The following is a 19357-nucleotide window of genomic DNA, read 5'->3' on the forward strand; positions in this document are numbered from 1 at the left end:
GCTCAGGTAACCAATCACGGCTCAGCTTGCAAATGTCACATTATCATAGCCGTGATTGGTCGTTACCCTGAGCCCTTACACTGTGATGTCATCTTCAGTTGACAGCAAGTGGTAAAATGGCCGCCCCTGAAATGGATAAACACAAGTGGATTTCATTCATATTCCACAAACACAATAATTGGAAATATTTTTTGAGAGTTGACTTCCCCTTTAAGTGGACTTTAAAGATGTTTTGGTCAGAGTAGCTCCCCTTTTTGTCATGTTGCCATTATTGTTACTGTTACTTTCTCAGGCATTCAATTGGCTTAAACGGCCTCACAATCTGTTGCTTTGGCATGTGCCCGTCAGCCAGCAAAAGTAATTTTGAATGGGTGGACACCATTGGTGTGGACTGAGATAATTGCTTTTAAAAATAAATGTGTACATGTGCGATGTAGACTTGGACTGACTGCGTACCTAATGCGACCTCAGTGCAGCCAGGGAAACTTATCATGTTCATTTTCCAGTACACACCTCAGTAGCATGTAGCATGAATACTGTACGTTCGTGGCGGCCTCGATGCGAGTCTGCTGATTTGTGCTGTTTCCACGGTGATTGGTTTCCATCAGCAGTCCGAAGGCTGAACCTTCGACGGCGCTCCCTCCTTTCCCACTTTTCATTTTTCAATTTCACTTTCATCAACCGCTGCAGCCTGTTTTTCTTTTTCTGTTCTTTTTTTTTCTTCCATTTTTGTGTTTCCAGACAGAAAGTGTGTGAAGTGTGAAATTAGAAAGAACGTGTGTGTAAATGATGGGCTTCCACACGCACACGCACGCGAACACACAACATACACTCTTGCATAAGCCATCAGACAAAACTCATTACCTTCAAAGTGAGCGCAGGGTAAAATTGAATACAAAGCGTTGCCGTGACTGCAAATGACATAATTAAAATCTGAATATGATAAGGGACACGATTCATTTATTTTATTTGGTTTTCGCACAAAGGTAGTCAACATTATATACTGTGCAAAATGATGAGAAGACCTTCTTTGAGTTTATTTGGTCCTTTTGAGGTTTATCCGCCAAGGCGTCTCTGTTCTTTGTCAGCCTTTGGCGTACACGCATTAAAAAACACACATATTGTTTCCCCCACCTGGCTTTCACTGTCAGAGTGAGATGTTGGCACAGTGGAAGCCTGGAGAAGGAGGTCAGGGGCGCAAGGGCAATCAGGTCCCTTAGACGTCCATCAAAATGACAGGTACCCCGGCCCTAAAACTCCCAGGCCCACCCTAAAATCTAGTTCCCCTCTTTTTTTTTTTTTTTTTTTTTTTTCCAGCACACGCAGAACAAACACACACATGCATTGAAATACCAGGCCTGAAAAGCAGCCCCGCAGCGTAGGAGAACAGCTCTCTGCAATTAGGACATTCTGCGGCCATGAAATCACTCTGAAAATTAGCTCCAGGAAGAGAAAGGAGGGAGGCCGGCTCCAAAAGACGGACCCAAAGAAAACCGAGGGGGGAAAAAATGAGAGTGAAAGAAATGTTGAATTTTTAGGGAGGAAGAAAGTGTTCTGGATCTCCTCAGCAGTCAAGCAAGAGCGGCCACGTGTGCCAGCGAGGCGAGAGGGAAAGAATTTAGCTATGATCCCACGTAATGACGGCTGTTAAGATTAACAATTAATCCTCTGGCCTGGTGACATGTTAGATTTGGATCTGGGGAAATGGTGCTAAGAGGTGTGAAATGCCTCCAACACGAGCTCAGTTAGCTGGAAATAAATTGGGCTTGCGTGTGCGGATGGGTGTGCGTGTGTAGCTCGGGTGGCTGACGGTGTCCAGGCCCCTACGGCCATGACAGGAGAAGGAACCAGGGTTCGATTCTCAGCTCACGAGCAAAGAGACCTGCTCTATGTTCGCGTTTCCACTTTGAGCTGGCTGCGACAAAGTCTGCTGTATTTTCCACAGGTCCGGAGTGGCCCTGTCTCCTCCGCTTTACCCCACTGTGAACTTCTGCCGTTAGAAAAATATCATCTTCAAGTGATCAACTTCTGGAAAACCCAATATACAATCTAATGCTGGGATAACATCAGGCAATGCCACCTGATTCTTAGGCCCCGCTTTCTACAAAGCTTGCCATTTGAGCAACAGACTTTTGGATCACGTACTCTTGGCAGTTAGATATATTAATGTGTGTATGAACACAGATGTGGCTTGTTACTAGTAGGGAAGGTGCACCAGATGGTTGGCAGGAAGGCGCCATTAAGAGCTATAAGTAAGAGGTAAATTAAAGAAGTCTCCACAGTTGGGAAAATGTGAAGAAATAACTGCGTTCAGATCCAAAGTGGAATTTTGGAACGGCCGTGTTAATCTTGTAGCGTCCCTCAGAGACATGTCCAAGCTTTAAAGATAAACACACGGTTGCTTGGTAACTAGTACAAAGCAAGTCCATAAAAAAAACTCCATATTTGCTATTTCTGGCGAAATTGCGTGTGAAGACTGAATAAAAAAAACATTGAACCCTGTGGAATGATTTGGATTGATATAGAATGATACAAAATGACGCGGAATAAGCTGAAAATGTTGAAGTTGGAATCAATACGATGGATTTAGTGGAAACTGATGGTGAATATGTAAATATTTATAACTTGGGGCTTTCGAAAATGTGAATTTTGTGAATGGGAGTAATAAATGTGATGGCTTGAATGGTCTGTACATGTTGAAGTTGGAGTAGTTTGAATTGGTCAAGTAATGTTGAGGAAGGAGTGAATAACGTCCCAATAGAGGTTTTTTTGGGGCGGTTAAAAATGTGTGAATTTTCAGTATGTGTAAAATTTTGGCACGTTGACAATTGTTCATCAGGTGATTAGAACAAGCAGAATGATTTAAATTTTAAATGGGACCAATTGGAATCTGTTATTTTCAATCTGACAATGGAAATTAGTTGTAAATAAGGCATGGGGGAATTCACCCTCAATTGAAATGCGTGGGGAATTTCTAGGTGTGGAAAAAAAAAGTTGAATTATGGGAAAACTGTGAATTTTTGGAATCAAAAAAATATAAGCTCCTATGGTGTGAATTTCTTGGATTATGTTGATATTGGAATGATGTGAATTGGATGAATTATCTGGAAGGAGAAGCGCGTCAAAAAAAAAAAGGGAGCCTTCACACAATTAAAACATGGACCCGGATTTTGAGGCTGTGCTAGTCCACATCATGTACCAAGAATCTGTAAACGCCGTAACGAGAGTTTCCCATGTTCTGTTGCCCGTGTTGTTCCAAAGTTTTGGTATTCTAATTATGTATTGTTTCAACAACATGTGTTTTTATTCAACCTTGACAGTGAAGCAAGCAACACACGATCAGACGCGCTTGGGAGAGCTTGAGAATTCTTTGGAAAGCGGAAAACTGAGATAGAAATGTTTTTTTTTTTTTTTTTTTTTTTTTTTGTGGTATCCTCAATGGCAAATCAAGATCAGCTGAACGGCCGCGCACTCGTCATTACTCGGGAACGTGCTTGGCAGGAGAAGCGCCCACCTTGATTAAAGGCTATTTGCTTGTGTGATGGATGTTTTGGCGGGTGACATGTTTGCTTTTTCCCCAGTGCTGTCAGCCTGTGGGGACATGTTAACTTTCGCTTCGTATGAGCTTGATTGTGTGTGCTGTTTGTGCACGTCCACTGTCTAATTAGCCGCTGTTTCTTTCAGGTGTCCCTTCTCCCCTTTGCGCTTTAATCAGAGCTGAGGCCCCCGTCGGGGCGGAAGGAAACCTCTGTCCGAGGAAGTGCCTGTCTGATATTGTGCAGCTGGCCTCGCTGCTGCCAATCGCTAATCTATTCATCTGAGGAAAAGGAAAAGTACAATTCCCATTCTTGTTCTTTCTCCAATCCACTGACTTTAGAATCCTGTCGTAAATAGAAGGTGTGGACTTGTTTGTGTTGTTGAGCTTGGTGATTGGCAACTTGTTGATGGATGTGACAGAAATATACATAGTCTACCGTCTGAATCAACACAAGAAAACAAACTGCACTTTAAGAGTACCTTGAGCTCTCTCACATCCACCGTGATGATGTCAGCGTTAAGGAAACCACAGCGTGGACAGCATGGGGGAACATGAGAATGTTAGAGGATGGGAAAAAAGACGGCCATTTAGTGTTTTTAATAAACACCATGTTGCAAAATGACCGGAAAAACATAGCTATGTTATACCCTGATGACTTCAATAACCCCGGGGAGAGGAAGCACATCAGGATGGGGGGCGAGAGGAGGGGTTGGGGGATGGGGGGGGGGGTACATCTGCTTCAGTCTGATACTCTGGTGTAGTCTTAAATGCACCCCAGGGGATTCTTTGTTCATCAAACTTTATCCAGTAGTCTGGGGGAAGGTGCATCCAACTGTGTTGGAATCCTTCAAATATGCACGGACAGAGCAGAAAGAATGGCTTTTGCTACTCAACCTCATTCCATTTTTATTTAGTCAACTTTTAGTCCACTATAAATCTAGCATTGTAGTCTTTCTTTTAGTCCAAGAAAACATAATTTTGTTTGTCTAGTTTTAGTCAACAAACGTTTTAGTGTAGTTTTAGTCAGGACAATTATTTTACAATGTTTTTTTTTTATTATTATTATTATTTTGGTCGGCAGTTGAACATGTCGGATCTAAAACTAGTTCACATAAAATTTCCGCTCATCTTTTGGATGAAAAACAACTTCACACACAATTACAGTGGCTACTGTGGCTTCATGCTACGAGTGAGTAACTTATCCAGCATTAGTTAGCATTAGCGGTCGGATTAACGTTATTGTTGGGTCGTTATAGATTGTTGTGTTATAACTACTAGATAATTTACTTCTTTTTTTTTATTTTTCACCATGAATCCACCTCCTTGTTTGTCCCATGTGTTCGCATGTTGTACTCGCTAGCTGCACATTTGAAAGGTGTGTCATATGACAGATTGACAGTATTTTACAAAATCATATTCATTTTTTGTCTTGTTTTTGTTCATGAATTAAAATGTCCATATAGTTTAATCCAGGTTTTTTTTAACTGAAGTACATTTTCGTCTTGTCTTCATTAGTCGATGAAAATGCATGCTGATTTAGTCCAACTTATTGTTTATTTTATTATTGAGGGTTTTCATCTAGTCTAGTCAAGTTTTTGTCAGTGAAAAATGTGTTGAAGAAAATATTTTTGTTTCGTTTTCTTTAACAAAATTAACAGTAATTCAAGACAGTGCGCAATATGCTACTTGCTGCTATACTGTTCTCAATGAAGAGAAAAAAATGGATTTTGCAGGCATTACATATTCTGTGTGACCAAAATCTTAATGATAGCGTCAAGTTATCAACGAAGCAAACGTGGCTAGTGATTGTATACTCATGCATAAACCCCAAAAGCACTACAAAACATGGTTGACATCTGCTCTTGTTCTTATTTTTAATATGTTCAAAGCGGACAGAAAATCCATTAATAAAACAAACACAACTTGTAGAATAGTATGCACTCGTGTATCTAATGAAATTCCACTAACGTCTCCAGAGGACAAGCTGGAAAACTTGTGCTTGCCCAAGAATGCCTTCAAGGGGAAATTTGTCCCTTCATGGACAATTAATGTCTGTTCTGTTCACTGACAGCTCGCATTTTGTGCCATTTTTGAACATGGCTGCAGGGAATAGCTTTAAATACTCCTGCATGCTTGAATGTCACATCATATTTACCAGCATATTTCAAGCAGATTTTAGCATTCACTGATTATCCTCACTGAAATGGCCTTTAAAGTGTTCTCAAAATGTTTACCCCGCTTGTCTTGCTTCCTGGTTGTTTCTGCTGACAACCAAATACATACATAATAATGAGATGGCAACAATTTCTACTTTTCACATCTGGATTGACTTTATTAGAATAATGCGCAAAACATATGCTGTTATCTTCATTAAATATAAATCACCTACATGTTTCCTTTTCTGTGCTTTTCATTTACTCTTGAAAAAGGTGGGAACATTTTTGCGCCATTATACAGCTGTATACGGCATGTGTCCCATGTGCGTATCCCAGCCATGTTAATCCGCCACCCCCATGCCACACTGCATTCAAAGGCAACATGTAGGACAGAGAAGATGCTGATGTGGGCAAAAAGCATCCCCAAATCCTCAACAGTCGTATTATGCTGCTGTAGGGGTGAAGGGTGAGAGGTTAGAGAGCGAGGGCGGGAGGGAGGCGGAGCAGCTTCTGCCGAGGCGGCCGGCCTCTTTCCTTCGTCCGCAGGCCAGCTGCCTCTGACGGGTGAACACGCATTGCTGGCGTTCATGCTAAAAAGCGCACGCTCCGTATTACACCCACTCAACCTCTGTCCCCCTTTGAGCTGCAGTCACTTCTCCCGGTTCTCAACAGACGCGTCACTGTTTGAGAACAGCATTATTCAACCTTAGTGTCTTTGCCACACCTGGCCTGCAGGTATAGTTTGACAGCATATTTCCCATCAACAGGTGTTTTCCCTTCCATGATGTTACATTGCACAATGAGAATTAGTTTCGAAGTGATTTTTTTTTTTCTCCCTGCATTATGGCCAATGGGCAGCAGGGCGGTGCAGCTTTCAGGAAGCTCCACTGGGTGCTGAGAAGGGAGTAAGCGGAACAGGCCTTCAGGGCAGATGTTAAACACACTGTGACTGAGGAGAGGCAGCACAAGTCAGCGCTACTGTCTGAGCCTGGCGCTAGAACGCGACAGAAGTGTGTTGCACCTGGAAGTTTAAAAAAAAAAAAAAAACATGGAGGGGAAAAGGAATTACACCAAAGTAACATAGCACGTGGTACTTTTCCATAGATTCCGATACCACTAGTACTTTTGATGCATACCCCCCCCTCAATAAAAAACGATCTAAAAAATCCCAATATGGAATTTTCCTTAAAATTGTATGAACTTAATGGCAATTTTCTATTCTTCTAATTTTAGATTTCTCGTTCTTTAACATAAAATGGCCACAAGTGAGTACCAATAACTTGGAAATAAAGCCAGGTATTGGCCTGATATTGTTACCTGGTATCTTTACTCGGCTATCTCTATTTAAAACTCAAAACAATAACCCTGCCTGTTTACTCAGCAACACCAACATGACATATCCTGTCAAAAATCAGGCCTTCAAAATAAAAGCTCACAGTTTTACTGCAGTTTTGTTTTAGCTCCCTTTGGGCCTCATTTCACAGTGTCACTCGATTATAAAATAGTTAGTCGCCATTTGGCCAAAATATGTGTGATGAAACTGTTATTATACTGGGATGCTTTTATTTTGAAGCCTGAATTATGACAGGATGTGTTACACTGATGTCATGATTGGTCAGAGTTACTGAACAAACTGCAACTTTATTGCCTTGAGCTGTTGTTTAAAGCAATGTGGAATATGTCTTGTCAAAATGAGTGCGTTAATTTTGAGTTAATTTCAAGTTCCTTTAATGTCACTATTTTTATTTTATTTTTTATTTTTTTTAACGTATGATTAATGGCTGTCCCTTACTTGGAAAGCCTGTACTGGGGGAATTCCAGTTGCAACTCAGCAGACACATCCACGTCAAAAATTTGCAGTAGTAAATATAATAATGTATTTATGGAGACTGGAGTCAAGTATTTTACACTTTTAAAAATGTGCGGAATTTCACAAGTTACTTCATGCTAAAGATTAGATAACTGTTAATATGAAAAGACAAATGCACTGAGCGGTCACCGTCTTGCAATTGCAATTATGCCAACTAGTGGCAGAAAAATGACCAACACAAAGCAAAATCTAAATTTTCTCAATTTTAACTCAATTTTATGAATTATTATGAAATTACTGTATCAATGACTAAAAGATGCAGCCATATTTCCATTAGTTAAACATTTTAAAAGATATTTTATTGTACATTTTATTTGACATTTAGAACAGATATAAAATTTGTGATAAATTGTGAGTTAATTGTTGTCATGCAGTTAATTACGGTTTAAAAAAAAAATATATTTTATCATCTGACACCACTAAACGGATCTATTGGATTTTCATGTTTTCCAATGGGAAATATTCCTTCTGTTTTCATGCAATTTGGTTTTTGAGGAACATACTAGTCACAAAAACTGAAGTTCTATTACACAGTTGTTGGGCTGTAATCATTTGTCTCTGGTGAAGAGTCGCTGTTCCTCCGCCCTGCCGGTGTGATGTAGGTCTCAGTCCTCAAGGTGATGGAAATGAGCACAGGCGCTGATCCGCGAGCCTGATAGACACGTGTGCTGGCCCGTGAGCACTCAGCAAATCTGGCCTTCTCCTCCTCCACCACCTCCTCTGTCATCCCGCCGTCTACTCCCATGGTTTCCTCCCCATGGTTTATTATTGCGCTATAATCGCTTCCATCTGCCCCGCCAGCAACCCGGTAGACCAAAATCAAGAACAAAAGACGAGTGAGTCAGAAAGAAAAAAAAAAAAAAAAAAGGCGGGAGAGATTTTTCTGGCCAATACAAATAATTCCCTTCCTTCTCGTCAGGTCCCTTGTCAGAGCGAATCAAAAATGCGAGTTGAGCCACTTTTCCCTTTCTGTCAGGGATGTTATAATTTAGCATGACTTCTTCACCGCTTCATGCACAATTAGGAATTCAGAAAGTCTGGGCAAGAAAACGTGATTCATGTTGTATTACATTACTACCTACTTGCCATCACTCTGAGAGTCTGATTTGAATTTCTTCACAACATGAACAAACAATTTTTTCGTTTTATAGTTCCATCAAATGGAAATGACTGTCAGCAGTCACCTATCACTGTTTGATGTGAACATCTCGGGTCAGCGGCGGGGGACGAGGGAATACCCACTTTGAAACCACACAGGACTCCCGCTCCTCTGATCTCGAATCAGATTAGTCCACCGCCCCCAATTACAGCCAATCAGAGGCAATTAAATCCAATTTGGCCCAATTATGGGTAATTAGAATGCCTTGGAGATCGATAGCTGCTGGGAGATGGCGCAACAAGACTGTCACATGTTAACCAAAACATGACAATTGGTCACTAAATCGCTGTCCGAGGCGTCGGGCTGGATCTTTTCAAAACGCTTTCCTGCTGACATCGAGAAGGCGAGCTAAAAATAAACATCACACGCCACCTTTGTTCCATTCGGTTTTTTGGCGTTGAACGCGCGGAAAACTGAAATGAATGACCACAAATCGACTTTTTTGTAGCTTTTCCTCTGACATGTTTGACTGCTGTGATTGTCAGCCATTTACTACAGATCAGTCAGCTTTGTTTTTGACAGGAGCGCATGTGGTAATGTTGTTTTCCCAATTGAGGATGAATTTCAACAGGAATGTTTTTTGAAATGCTGAGCTCACGTATATTCCATTTTTTTGCCAGAATGCTGTATGTTTTCGCAATAGTTCAGGCACTCTCACTGGGCGCTATGGAATGTCTCTGGCGTGTGTTATTGTACGGCTTTGAGTTTCGGACTGCCAGCGGGTTGATGTTTGACTTGGGTTGATGAGAGGTATTCACATACAAGTTTCCGTCTTTTCTGACATTGCACAGACTTGGAGGAAAGTGGAAAACGAAGCAAAAGCTCCGTCGCGTTTGTCCGTCAAAATGGCGGGGTTTCTGTCAGTCAAAAGGTCAATTCCTGACCACGCCTCCCCAATTCTGTTTTCCATTGCAAACGCCACTTGATCTTATCGTTGTGATTTAAATCCTAGCTCAGATTTTTGGCTGTAATGGCTGACAAAGAATGATTAGGTCTGTTTAGCGTTGAGTTAAAATATAGATAAAGTGCAGAGCAAAGCAATGTTTTGTCCATTGTCAAGCTTGAAGTAATTACTTGAAAAACGTTGGAATAAAAGCTTCCTTCTGCTTGAACGAGTCAGCAAGCAAACTGAAACTGTAACGTGAACTAACGGCCTCTTCGCCGGCGTATGTATCTGTGTGTGTCTGGCTTGGGAGGGTTCAAAGGAAGCGCACAGGATAAATAAATAGTCTCGCAGATTTGTGGAAGGCTTTAGCGCTGATTGCCCAGCTAAGATTGACTCTGCCCGGGTTTATTTGTCCTTGTCAGCGAGATAAACATCACGGTAACCCTTCAAGAAGAAAAATGAAGGCTATACATGAGAGGACGAACACATGTGAGCGGAAAACCACTCACACGCATTAGTGTGTACAAACTGGCAGGAATACAGGCGCTCTCTCTGCTTGTACACATGGTTGGACAAACATTTTCACCACGTTTGATGAATATTCGAAGGGAAATTTTCACCAGAGCGTGTTCAAATCCTAATGGGATCCAGTAGGAGACATGTATCAAACATTCAGCCTGCTCCACGTTATTTATATTACAAATATTTGGCAATTATGATTCATTGCAGTTCTATACCAATGAAAACGGCAACAATAACCTAATTATTCTCAGATACATTTTTTTCAGGGCATGAAAAACATGAAAATCGGTCATCCATAATAGTAGTATAGAGTGTAACCACAGGCACTTCACATCAAACTTTGTTCTCTCCCATGTATCTAGCTAGCTACCTAGCTAGCTACAAATTGATCCAAGCCATTCTTTGAGGTGACACATTAAATTGCTGTTTGATTTGCTGAAAAGAATCTATTAAATACTAAATAGATGTATGTTGAACTCATTCAAACCCAAAAACGTGTAAATACCTTAACACATTGTCCTTCATTCCCAAAAACGTATTAATACGTTTGTTTGTTTTTTATGCAAGAGCATACAGAAGGCTTTGATGCAGCTTCTGGTTTGAAGAGGTGGCTTAAAGCCATTGTAGTTATTACAAAAAACGACCAGCAGGTGGCAGCAGAGTATAAGAGATCAGCCAGGATCATGTTGCAACAAGCTCTTTTTGTGAATGAATATTGATGAAACATAATTGTATTCTAATGCTAATTGCTGCAAAATGGAAAAGAGATGCAAATATTTCTTTTGTTAGGTTCCATGTTTTTATAGCAATTGAACACAATATTTTGGGGCCTTCCAAAATCAGTCAAAATCCAGTAAAACAGCCGGGACCAAAGGGGATTGCTTCACTGAAAATGGCTGGGAGTGAATGAGTTAATGTAATATAACACTTTCACGGTTACTTTCATGGACTCAAAACAAAGGTAGCTAAACTCGTGTAACTAGCAAGCTAGCTAGCTAGCCCGCATTGTCTGCCTTCGCTGGTGGTAAAATTCGCCTCAATTCACCGTCTTGTCTCAGAAAGCTTTTTAAAATTTAACAAAAATCGAGTACTCACCACAGTTTTCGGTACTCACAACAGGTTTTTGTGCCTCTGGGTGGTCCCAGTTCAAATAAACACATTTGCTTTGAGCTCATGAATTGTAAAGCTGAAAGTATTATGTTAGAGCAATTAAATGTACATACATTTAGTACTTAATAGATTTTTTTTTCCTGTCAAATCAAATGGCAATTTAATAAGTCACATCAGGTGCTTGGATGAACCAAATGTTGTGTCCAGTGAGTGTATAACTGATATATATCTGCGCTCGACCAAGTTACACCCCCACCCAAATGCATACACCCGCATTCCTTCATGCCTTCCCTGGCCCCTGCAATGAAGAGACCCCTTCAAGGGCTGTCAGTCAGAAATGGTCACCATGGAAGGGACTCAAGCTCATAACAAAGGCCCTTAAGAGTTTCTCACAAGGCAAAAAAGGAAAGGCACACAGAGCAACACAACAAAGGAGGAGACAGACAGCAGACAGCGAGAGACTTGGACATCGGCATTGGACGAGATGGAGATTGACTGACTGAGCGAGTGTGACGCCACTTAGATGGAGATGGATTGAAAAGGACATGATGGACAAATGAGACAGAAACATAGTGAGATAAAAAGGTTTGCTCGAAGTGTTGGGTATACAGGTTTTCTTTCAATGTCACACATCCTATCCTGTCGCATTAAAGCTTCACTCACTCACGCATATGCATCAAAAATAAACAATGTAGGAAACATTTACTTGGTTGCAAAAAAAACAAACAGAAGGGATCGTGGGACAGTGGGTGAAGAGGTTAGGGGTCAGTGGGTGCAAAGAGTTCTGTGGGTCTGTGGTTACAGGGTCACTTGGATGTGTGGGCCTCGGGGCAGTGTGCCAGGCTGAAAGGCACTTGGGTGGGCCGCGTGACGGGAAAACGGGGCACGGAGCGATGGCTGGAGAACAGTTGCTTGGTCCAACTGTCCCAATGGGTCTGTCAGCAATACATTTGGGCTGCTGGAGCAAAGACAAGTCAGAAGTGTCGGCAAAAAAGAGGTTGTATCTGTCCCGACTGACCAGCCGTCCTTGTTCTGCCTACCTGCTTACGTTGTGTAAACTTTGTTAGCAACAGGACTCTAAGCAGTCACATTTCAAATTTGCTTCAGAGGAGCTAGCTCACTCGACCTTGAAAACGTCAGCAGTATTTTTTTTTACCCTTTGATATGACTTGATTGGGTGTTCAACTAGCAAAACGCATCTGTAGCGATCTACATTTCCATTGTGTATCTTTAAAAAATTGTGTTTTGTCATGGTTTAAGATAAATATTGATTCTGTACTTCTTCTGATGATTACATACTGATATGTTGCAGTCCCCCTCCCCCGATGATTTCTAAAGTTGCCACATGATGATTAAGGATGGCTGAGTTCCAACACTCTTAAAATCAGTTGGGTCAAAAATAACATAAATTGGGTAAAAAAAAAAATTTAAAAAAAAGGACTGACCCATCTTTTTTGGGTTATTCAATTAACCCAAAACGTTGAGTGAAAAAAATAACCCACAAATGAGCTAAAAAAAAAACAACAACAACAATGGGTTCTTTTGTGGGTTATTAATTTAATATGGCCCAACCTTTTGGGTTAAATAGCTTAAAAAGTTGGTTTTAATCATTTTTGACGCAACCCATTGGGTTAAACCAAAACGGGTGAAATAAATTACCCACAAATTAAAAAAAAAAAAAAAAAGTCACTTTGTGGGTTATTGATTTCATTTGACCCAACTTTTATGGTTTAATAACCCAAAAAGTTGGGTCAAATAAGTAACCCACAAAGCAACCCCCTACAATCTACATTGATTTGTGGGTTATTAATTAAATAAAAAGTTTGATTAAATCCAATTAATAACCCATTTATATTGACCAATTTTTGGGTTGTATTCATTTGACCCAATTTTTTGGGTTAAAAACTCAAAAAGTTGTCTCGGTCCATTCTTGCCTCAGTTTTTGACCCAACAATTTCAAGAGTGAATACCAGGTATCAGTATCGGGCCTTATTTCAAGATATCGGTACTCGTGATATTCGTCGATACCAGATTCGGCAAGCCTCTTGAGGATGTTTTATTGATCAGAAACTAGAAATTAGACACCATTAATGTGCAATTTTAAGGAAAACTGCTATACAGTCTTGGGATCGATAGGTGTTTCTTTAAAGTTATTGCTCATTGTTTTGTTTGGAAATTTTATATGGTATCAATATCAGTAACTACTCAAGAGTTGAGTACTCATACTGGTATTGATCTCAGAAAAAAAAGTGGTATCGAACATCCCTACTACAAATGAGTGAAAATCTTGCATTCACATTTACCCAGATCGTCCATGATTCCCTACAAAACCCAATTGCTACTGAGAAACTGACACACGGTGATGAAAATCTAAACTCCATGTCGCCACTAAGAAGCAAAAACAAGAGACCCTCACTGAGAGGAAAAAAAAAAAAGATAGAAAGCCTGAAAGACGGTGAGAAGACGACTGAGAGCCAAAGAGAGACAGAAGAAGAAAAGGGTTGACGGGAAGAAAAAAAAAGCTGAGCGCAAAAGTTAAAAGCGATTACTTTCGGGTTGAGGGACGCCCTTTCTGGCTGCTTACTGGCTGTCACTCAGTGCCTGGCTCCAAGGCGGAGGGACGGCTGGCTCTCATTGGTGTCATTCAGCCGTCAGTCGGCCTGACAGGCAGACCATAGGGCCCCATGTTGTGGTGCGGAAACTGTCTGTCAGCCAGGCAGCAGCTGCGTATGACATCATCCCGGATTGGGTTTGCAACACGCAAAGATAAACTGTACGTGTGACAAAGAACGCACGCGCTTTTGTGTTAAATTTGGACATTGGGATGTTGGACACAACATAGCATTGGACCTCGTTCGCTGCCAAACATGCGCGTACATGTTCTGTCCTCCTTGACTCCCCCGCGGATCGCGCCGGCCTTGCCAATATCAGGGCTGTCCTCCCCTCCACTTTGCTGCTCTCTGGCAGGACAACAACACTCGGACATCTGCACGCAAGCGCGTGCGCACCTGACAGCTGGACACTTAGACAGGCAAAGACGAGAAGCAGAATCTCACTTGCGCTATCGATGGAAACAATTAAGCACACGACAACATAGGAGGAGATAAACACACAAATAAAATCCTGACGGGCTTGAATACGCACAAATTGTTCTCATGGACAGCTTGGCAACCAGACAGCAGCCATCTGTTCGGAGCTAATTTAACATGGTCACTAAGACAAAGGAGACAAAGGGACGTCTTGTGAACATTGATAAAGTGACTGTCAACCGAGAAGCACTCCAAGCTCGTCGCTGTACAGTTCACTCATCTGTCAATAATGTTGTATGCATGAAGAGTGCTGGAATTTAATTGTATTTACATCTAGACGTGACATTATTCAACTACTTTAGAGCCAACAGCTTTTAATATTTGGTGGCATAACGATTACTTGCAGTAACGACATCAAGCCCGTGACCCACTTACTTCATTTGAAATGCTTTTCCAGGCCTTGACAGCCTCGACTTCTGTTCTGAAGGTTATTTTATTAGTATGTCTGCTGTCATAGCCGCGAAAGAGGTATGACAACCTTTTTCCCTCCATGTCTTTGAATTACATGTTCCGATACCAACCTTTACTGTCAAAAGAGCCATTTTAGGGCAAATGTATAACAGAAAGTTTGACTAGAGCCACAAAACAATTGAAGATTGTAATGATGGAAACCATATTAGTGTTAGGTTGATGTACCGAGGTCCCAAGAGCTAATTAGAGCTGCACTATAACACAAAAATAGGAGCATCCAATACGTAGACATTCACTTTCTTCCACCTTTCACTTTCTTCCACCACCTCTTTTTTTTTTTTTTTTTTTTTTTTTTTTTTTTTTTTTGTTGTTGTAATTTTTCTGACAAATATCTGACATTTTTGGAAATTTTATGGGCATATTATAGTCATTTTCTGCCTCTCCATTTTTTTGGCAATTTTGTGGATATTTTATGGTCATTTTCAGGATTTCTTCTTGTTTTTTGACATTTTATAGGTACTGTTAAAATGTTTTCTGGCTTTTTTAAAAATAACTTTTCTGACTGTTTTGGCAATTTTGTGGACATTTTATGGTAATTTACTGAATTTGTTTTGTTTTTGGACATTTTAATGATTACTTTTTGAATGTTTTCTTTTCTGCCTTTTTTTAAAATCAATTGACTTTTTTTTTTGGCAATTCCAAAGACATGTTATGGTAATTTTCTGCCTTTTTGTTTTATGGACATTTTATGGTAATTTTCTGCTTTTTACTCTTCCTTTTTTTTTTTTTTTGGCATTTTTAGGTAGTTTTGAAAAAACTTTGTCATCTATCTTTTGCCTCCCTTTTTCTGACAATTAAAAAATTTGGACTGACATTTTTTTTAACATTAAATTAATATTTTTTAAATCTAAATAATCCATTTATAATGTGTAAAAAAATACACATGTATATGAATTTCTAGGAATTTTTAGATACCTACAGGGAGCCACAGGAGAGGGACAAAAGAGCCACATGTGGCTCCAAAGCTGCAGGTTGCAGACCCCTGGGATAAACATACGCATTAGCAATATTTTCACGATAATTTACCGGTTAAATGAAGACATACATGCAGCCTTTGGTTCAAGTAGAATTATACTTCCGTATGATTTCACATCCTAAATTTTACTGCAATGCCGACACAAGGTCGCAATACAAGATCGCAATCTTTCGCCATGTGTGAAGTCTCAAAAATGTCTCCATGCCTTCAGACTTACGTCAAGTGAGGACAATGGAAACTCCTCTCGCAAGACTAATAATAGATGTGATAAGATCTCATGGAAAGTTGATGAGTATGTGAATAGGATAGAAAAATTGTTTGCGTGTAGCGTTGCAAATTTTATTGTAAGATGAAGACTTGAAGGATGTTGACGACAGCATTTCGTAAGTTCTTTATCTTGGCTTCCACTTTTATGAGCCTCTCACTCACTTTTGATATGAGAGCCAAGACTTTTATTTTTTGTGTCTGTTGGTCTTTTTAGGAAGAAACTCCACTCAGGTTGTGATGTTATTTGGAACGCTCCCCACTTAGTTCAGCACTTTTGATTCCGCTGAAAACAGTCTGTCCAACATCATGTTCAAACCATAATGTTCGAAGAATGAAGAGCTAATTTGTCCTTCACCATCTGTATGATATATAATCCAATGAGACCAGGCCTTCAAAGGAGCGGCCATGACGTTTTGCATCATCGATACAGACTTATAGCTCGTTAAACTTTTTTCAAGTCCGAAAATCAACTTCCCCTGAGTTCTTGAACGTTGCCTGAATGGCTTTGTTGACGCTGTCCAGGATGCTGCAGAACAGCCTTGGGCTCTCGTCTGGGGCCAGCTGCATGCCGTGCATGTCGTCGATCAACTTAATAGCTCGGCATTGCTCCTGAAAATGGTCCAAAAATGAGTCAAACCACAAGGCAGTGGTTGCTCAGGTTTTTTTTGTTTTTTTTTTTGTCATGTCACCTTCTTCTGAGGAGCATGCAAATTAAAAATTCAACCTAAAGTAGTTGGAAAGCCAAGGGTGGTAACTTGCAGCACTCTATTTACGTGTACGAGTTGTCAACTCTTCAGTAGTCACTGATACCAAGTTCTGACAACACTATACAGCCCAATGTAGCATTTTCCCTTAAAGTGATACTTCACTTATTTAGCCCATTATAGCAATAAAAAGTTAATATTTTGTCTATAATTAATTTGATACTTTCATTATTTTTCACGCACAAATAGTGCCTTTAAAAATGCATTTTGCAGCTTGCTGTTGACTGAAAATGACATCACAAGGGCTCAGGTAACCGATGACAGCTCACCTGTTTTCTAGGTTTGGTCATGTGACATTCACAAGCTGAGCTGTGATTGGTTACCTGAGCCCTTGTGATGTCATTTTCAGTCAACAGCAGGTTGCAAAATGTGTTTTTAAAGGTACTAATTGTACGGGGAAAAAAATGAAAATATCAAATTTATTATAGGTTTGACTGCCAAAAATGGCTAAATAAGTAAAGTAGCCCTTTAAAATTGCATGAAATAAAAGACATTTTTCTCTTTTTCTTCTTTAATTTATTCTGTCCATTCTAATCTTGTCTAGTTCCTGATCGTAAAACAGCCACAAAAGGGCGGCCGTTGTCACAGGTACCATTTCCTTGAAATAAGGCTGGGTATCGGACCAGTACTGATACCTGGTATCGGGACTCGCTCATCCCTTCTGATTGTCATCAAAATATTTTTTTAGGATAATTATGCAAGCATTTTTTTGGGTGGTTATTGTTTATGCATCTTTGTTCAAGTGTTTTTCAGAGTTGTCTGATTTGTGCAGTATATGGAAATCGCTTCTTCTTTTTAAATCCTTAAACATGGGGGGGGGGCTTAATTTGCCTAATGGTACTTGTTTAAAAACACCCATGCATCATAATCAAATCTTTTAATGAGACGAAAGTTGGAAATAAATGGTGCCATAACAAAAATATGGTTGAGTACCGATACCAGGTATCGGTATCGGGTCAGTATCAGTCCTTTGGCTGTTTTACGATCAGGAACTAGAAATTAGAAGAAAATCTCCATTAATCTCATGCAATTTTAAGAAAAAAAAATGAAAATTCAAACATTTTATGTATCAAAGTACTATACGTATCGGTACTTGGTATCGGTATCAGTGTCTAGTGAAGAGTTGAGTACTCGTACAGAAAATAAGTGATATTGAATATCCCTAATATTACATGAGAGCCAGGTTTTTTTTTTTGTTTTTTGTTTTTTTTACACGTACGTGCTATCAGACTGTTTGTGTGTGCGAGTGTGCGTATGTGCGCACTCAATGACTAAACCAAGCAGATGGGAAATGGGAACTCTTGAACCATATCATCGTGACAGCTATTATGACAGATGACTGCATCGTTTCAGAGAGGAAATCTCTTTTCCGCTTGTGTCTTCTAAGCTCGGATGACTCAACGTCTGTCTCGCTGGCTTGACTCCGATTCTCTGCACTGGGGGTCAAAAGGCGACTTCAGAAGTCACAAGGAAGAAAATTAAACAATTAAGTGTGCAAGGAACACAAATGTTCAACACAAGGTTATGTCTTTTGTTATTTACAGCAGCTTTCTAAATCCGCCGTTTTTCTTTGTCAGTGAATCTCAAGCAGAAAATGTCATCCAGATTTCAACATTTGTTGAAACAACATAGCTTGTCAGCATCTTTATTTACACAGGTGACGTTCGAAGGGAAAAATGTTTATTGTCCCTGGGTAACGCCGCGGATCGCACAAATCAAACTCAGGCATGTCGATGTTCTTTGTAGAGTGCTTTGCTGAATGTCCGCACCGCCGCCTGTGATGTGCTGCCCGCTGACATTTTTGTCCGTTTGCAAAAGCAGCCCAGGGTGCTGTGCGTCCGCCCACCGTGACGATCCTCGGATTCTTAGAATGACTCGCACGGATGCTCCGAGGATTCCGCGCGGTTGCTCGGAGACTGATGCTCGCGGATCCATCATCTTTAAGGACCACGAGTTGATACGACTGATTGATTGATGTTTTGCTGATTTAGTAGCTGAATTAGTTCGAGGCTCGTTTGGCGCTGATTGGGTTAATAAAAATGATATAGTGCGTGGAGAACATGGGGGATTTCCGAAGAAATTTCAAATATTACACCTGACGCGTTGGGATTTTTTAGGCTTTTTTTTTCTTGTCAGGGTGCACTCTAAAAAGAGAAATGTTTAATCAATTTAAGATTACAAATTGAATTGTTGACCAACTTAAAAAAATCACTTCAATTGGTAACACGCGATTTAATAAAATTAATACAAAGTGAATATATTACTTAACTCATTCACTCCCGGCCATTTTCACTGAAGCAACCCCCTTCGCTCCCGGCTGTTTTACTAAATTTTGACAGCTTTTGCAAGGCCCACAGAAAATTGTGTTCTATTTCTACAAAAATATACAACCTACCAAAAAAAAGAGATTAGAGTCTCTTCTTTAATCAGGAAAACAAATCGTATTTGTATCTGTTACCGTTTTGCAGGAATTAGCATGAGAATATAGCTCATTTTAATCAATATTCACAATCCTTGTGAAAACACAAACAAAAAGAGCTTTTTGCAAC

At 40.2% G+C, this 19357-nt stretch overlaps 1 long non-coding RNA gene across 1 annotated transcript in view; it reads left to right on the forward strand.

Moving 5' to 3' along the window:
• Positions 1-4086, forward strand: part of LOC144008127 (uncharacterized) — a 28476-nt gene extending 24390 nt beyond the window's left edge. The window contains exon 5 of the long non-coding RNA XR_013280623.1: positions 3685-4086. This is a non-coding gene — a long non-coding RNA (uncharacterized LOC144008127). The remainder of the gene's footprint in view (positions 1-3684) is intronic.
• Positions 4087-19357: the final 15271 nt, after the last annotated feature.

Source organism: Festucalex cinctus, chromosome 19 (assembly GCF_051991245.1).
Source record: "Festucalex cinctus isolate MCC-2025b chromosome 19, RoL_Fcin_1.0, whole genome shotgun sequence".
In the NCBI taxonomy this organism is placed as follows: Eukaryota; Metazoa; Chordata; class Actinopteri; order Syngnathiformes; family Syngnathidae; genus Festucalex; species Festucalex cinctus.